Here is a 5620-nt window from a genome sequence, read left to right on the forward strand (position 1 = left end):
AGCTAGAGGGGTTGACCGGAGTGAGCAGAGGTCCTAAAAATTTCAATTTCCAGCAGCCACATGAAGGCTCACTACCATCTTTATAGCTACAGTGTACTCACATACATAAAATAAATAAATCTTTTTTTAAAAAAAAGGAAGAAAGAAAGAAATCAAACTATTCTAGATAAAAAGTTGCAGGGTAAACAGGGCTATATAGTAAAACTGTGTCTTACCAAAACAAACCAACAAACAAACCCCCCCAACAACATTAAAATAGGCCAGGTGTGGTGGCACACGCCTTTAATCCCAGCATTTGGGAGGCAGAGGCAGGCGGATTTCTGAGTTCAAGGTCAGCCTGGTCTACAGAGTGAGTTCCAGGACAGCCAGGGCTACACAGAGAAACCCTGTCTTGAAAAAAACAAAACCAAAACCAAAACAAACAAACAAGAAAAACGTTGAAATAGCCACTCCTTCCAGGCTTGCCCCTCTCCTGCTCCAGTTTTCTGAGATACCTCAGCCTAGAATAGGAAAACAGAGTTGTGTGGTAGATTTAATAGCAATAGGAAACACATATGAAGATGGAAAATAATTTAATTAGAAAAATAAGGATTTTTCTCAGAGTAATGTTCTTATAACAAAGTGAATTTCCAAAACAAGTTAAAAATTCTTCTTTCTTTTCAGACAAAATGTCACTAAGTAGCCTATGTGGGCATAAAACTGGCAGTACCCTGCCTCCGTATCCAGATGTTATGATTGGAGATGCATGTATCACAACTGGCTACTTAGAATTTTCCATTCAAGACTATTAAACTAAGAAAGGCTATTTTATGATTACATCCATCCATCTGTCCACTGTCCATCCACTCGCTGAACATTAGTTATTGAGTGATAGTTCTAGAATTGCATCTGAAAAAGCACACACCTTGAACTGCTCCGCATCTTCGGTTATGTGAAACTAAATTCCACCCCACAATGAAGAACACTACTAAATATCTTTATACTCAGTTTCTGAGGACCTCATTTATACAGCAACTAGGGGCGAATAGCGTCACTCTGCCTTGTGCAGAAAGGCCAAAAAAAAAAAAAAAAAAACCCTGAAAATTTTTTATCTCAAAAGTTGCACACCACAGTAAGAGAAATGGAGACAAGTACCATGTCAGTCCAGGATCTCAAATCCCAAGTTCTGAATGGCTGGGTCTCATCTCTTCTCAGCCCCTCCCTCATGGGCTGCTGAGTCTGAAGCAACTGGGAAACCCAGTGACAGTCCCTGAGCCCTTCAGGCCCTATTGCCTTAGCGTGGCACACAATGTCCCTTCCAAGCCNTCACCCCAGCATCTCTGATTCAAAAGACAAANNCTGATGCTTTCAGTCAAATGACCTCTGTCACACAGGGAACAACCATGACAGCATATGCTGCAGCTTCCCCTCAGGTCACTCAGTGCCCCCCTGTCCCTGTTCTGAGAGCTTAGCTGGAGCCATCAGGAAGAAGAGACTTACAGTCAGCCAGGTTGAGGTTTTCGTTGATTTTTCAGTGCCAATATTTCCAGAATTTTGGAGAAGCCATATTCTTTATAGACCTTGGCCTGGGCAGTGACAGAAAGCAGGAGGAGTCCCAGAGTCAGGAGAGCCTTCATGGTGACTGGAGGCTGGGTCAGCTGCTGGCTGACTAGAGAGAGCATGCCTGCTATTTAAGCATCCTCCAAGTTCCTTCCTTCTTCTGTTGGAGCTTCTCTTTATGTAGTCACTTTCCAGGCCAGGCAGCCCCACCTTCCCTTCAGCTTGTCCTCTTTAAGCTGTAACAAAAATATAAGAGAAATAATCCTTTATCTCTGCCTCTGCCAGCAGGCACAGCCCTGATGTCAGCCCACATGCTTCTTGAGTTATGGCCTTATCTCTGACAGTAAAACCAAATATCTTAGAACATCCACTCCCTCAGGAAAAGGACCGCAAACCCCTTGTAAAAATAAGAACTTCCTTCTCTTCCTTATACTTGTCCTTCCGTTGGGGCCTGAGATGGATGTCCTGTTGTGATAGCCAGCATTAACAAAAGCACCTGCTTACCTGGAACACATCTCAGGACCTCTCCTTATCAATCATCATCCTTATCTAAGAGTTATGACTACAGGCCATTGGAGTGGAAACTTCTGGTTTCTTTGCAAATCAGTAATATCAAATGACATTTTCCTGGGGCACACAGGTTCAAGAATATTTTGTTAAACCAGACATGTAAAAGTATGTTTTGCTGAAGCAGACACAGGTAAAAAGATGTTTTCCTATAATAGATGAGTAAAAGGACGTGTGATGTTTAGAAAGAATATAAATCTGACCCCACAGACAGGGGGAGCTCAAGCACTGGTTTGCTTTGCTCTGCCTCGCTATTCTTCAGTGACAACACGCATGTATTGATTCGCCTTACACCGCATTGCTAAGCTTCGCTGTGGTGACATCATAGAATGAAACTCACCAAAGAATGTCTCATGAGATCCCTATAGCTTCTTGCCGTTTCTGCAGACTCAGGCTGGTTGGTGAACCTTAAGGTTTCCTGGGTTGAACTGATGTTGCTGATTTGTGTGTGGTGTCTGCCAAGTGAACTGCTCTGTAGCTGCTGCTTCGTGTTCAGTGTTTGCTAGTGGACTGGACAGAGAGCAATGAAGACTGGAATCATTCCAAAGAACTATTTCTAAACAGGTCCTCTTCCCCCACATCTGAATAACCTTTCTTTTCTACTACCTCTGGTGGGTGGTGGGCTAGAGGGGAGGTTGAACCCTTATAAAATAGACTGAAAAATATATGCCAACAGGCCATGAGTAGGTACCAGGAAGAGAGAGGACAGATGCAAGAACCTGCTAGCTTAGAGTAATAAAGAGCAAAGTGAAGATTTCTGTGGCCCTCTGGTAATGCACCAGTGGAGTTCCCATACATCATACATGAAAAAGGTGAAAAGGTGGGTCAGAACAAAGGGAATGAGCAAACCGTGGAAGGGCAGGCACAGAGATAGCCAGGGCAGGAACACACACACACACACACACACACACACAGAGAGAGAGAGAGAGAGAGAGAGAGAGAGAGAGAGAGAGAGAGAGAGAGAGCACAGGCACAGAGAGAACAAGGGCAAGCACACACACAGAGGGCAGGCACACACACAGAGGGCAGGCACACACACAGAGGGCAGGCGCACACACAGAGGGCAGGCGCACACACAGAGGGCAGGCGCACACACAGAGGGCAGGCGCACACACAGAGGGCAGGCGCACACACAGAGGGCAGGCACACAGAGAGTGCTCTTGTGTGTCTGGAGCAATGCACAGCAGACACCAGCTATGCTGCTGCTGCTGCTGCTGCTGCTGCTGCTGCTGCTGCTTTATCCTTAATTACATTTGCAACCCACTAACTTGTTCTGGGTTGTTTTCTTTTATTTTTGCTAGAAACCCCAGTATTGGCAGTATGGTAGACATAACTGTTTACCCAGGCCTCTGGCATATGTTGAAAAATCATTTCTGTCCATAGTAAGCTGTTTCCTGACTCAAAGGGCATCAGGAGGCAGACTATATCTCAGATTAAAGGTAGGTGGTATCTGGAGATGGGGTGGGTTCTGAAGACCTGTGAAGGAAATTCTCCACCTCCTTTTTCCCCCTTAATTTTTACTGAGTAAGAGTTTCAACTTCAGAGAGAGATAGCGGTTACCAAAAGGTCAGAAAGTGGTCATTAGTCTTCAAATGAAAACACACTGGTCTTGAATTTGGCACACCCAAATTTTGTGCTAATTCCTAGCAACCCGGGCATTACAGGGACCAATAAAATACCACCTGTGGGCTAGGGTTAAATCCTTCTTATTGTTCCCACAAAAAGCCATCTAACTCAGAAGGCTGAAAGCAGCTACATCAAGTGATCTTTGTCCCTGGACACTGCAATTAGGAAGTGGAGTACCAGGCCTGGTGTGGCAGGGCACGCCTTTAATCCCAGCACTGGAGGCAGAGGCAGAGAGGCAGAGAGAGGCAGAGAGAGGCAGAGGCAGGTAGATCACTGTATATGAGTTTGAGGCCAGCCTGGTCTACAGAGTGAGTTCCAGAACAGCCAGAGCAACACATAGAAACCCTATCTCAAAACAAACAAACAAAAAATAATTGAGAAAGCAGTGTTTCAGAAGCAAACTGAAAAGAGTGGTCCCGTAAATGACAGTGAAATAAGATGGTGAATGTAGGGGCTTACTGTGAAACAAAACACCCCAGATGCCCTCACAGACTGATAAAGTTCTGTAATGGCCAGGACTCACAGGGACCATCTCATTCAAATCTGAGAAATCAGAATAAACAAATCTAATTCAGCTACATATAGGAATGAACCTGTTCATTGTAAGTGGAGACTTCAGGCCATTTTTCTAATTTATCAATCTTTGTGTCTGAGCTTCAGTTCTCCTTGAGTGGGAGGTGTTAATAGTCTTTAAACCAACTGACCAACCAACCAACCAACCAAAAATCCACATTCCCTGTGCAGAAATGTCCAAGTTTCTCTGGAAAGTACAATCCACCCCCCTACCCTCCCACCTCAGCTCCCCCCCCCCAATACCAACCCAGGGAAACCTCAGACTAGATTCAGTCTGTGCCTGAGATGGAAATTCAGTGGTTGGTGCAAGGCTGAGGTCACAATTCAGTAGGTTCCTCTCCCGGGTTCGTTGGTTCCTAACACATCGGTGCGTGCATTCTGTTTCCCCAGTAGCCGTGCGCCCTTCAGGGGGCTTCTTGCCATCACCCCGGGCCTCATGTAGAAGTGGGTTATACAACATCTCTTAGCTCTCCTAGTGAAAGTGTTCCTAATGGAATCACATCTTTAAATGTATATAGCATTATATCGTAGCATCAAGCTTGGACCATGGATGTGATATTTTCTTTATCTCTGAAAAATACGTTATGGATCATGCTTTCTCTTGTGTTTCCTGAGCTCCTACTTTCTGAGTTCTTCTTTCTAGTCAGTTGCTTTGACCTGTCTTTCATATTGATGGCTTTTGGAAAGTACGTGGTGGTTTTTGGTTGATTTTATATAGCTTAAACACTGAGAGGCTATATGGAAGACCAAGGACCTGGGTAGGTCACATAGAGAGGCAAACGAGCAGAGCTGGCCGTTGACAGCTGCGAGTATTCTCTCCCCCTTGAGATGATTGCATTGAATCCCACTTGGGGGTAATCATGTCAGGCAGCAATTCAGTTGCTCCAAAGGGGCAGGTTGGAAAGGGTCCTGGCTCAGAGCTCAGAATGCAAGTTTTTATCTTATCTCCCCATTTGTATTATGCCACTATAATTCTGATTTTAGCCTCCCTGTCTCTCTGTACTGGTGTTTCTTTTTTCTTTTTTCTTTTTTTAAAAGATTTTATTTATTTATTATATGTAAGTACACTATAGCTGTCTTCAGACACTCCAGAAGAGGGAGTCAGATCTTGTTAAGGATGGTTTGAGCCACCATGTGGTTGCTGGGATTTGAATTCTGCACCTTTGGAAGAGTAGTTGGGTGCTCTTCCTCGCTGAGCCATCTCACCAGTCCTGTACTGGTGTTTCTTTAACTCACGTTTTATGGGAGAATGTATAGGACACTGTACTGGCTAGTTTTGTGTCAACTTGACACAGCTGGAGTTATCACAGAGAAA

Source organism: Mus pahari, chromosome 9, assembly GCF_900095145.1.
Source record: "Mus pahari chromosome 9, PAHARI_EIJ_v1.1, whole genome shotgun sequence".
In the NCBI taxonomy this organism is placed as follows: Eukaryota; Metazoa; Chordata; class Mammalia; order Rodentia; family Muridae; genus Mus; species Mus pahari.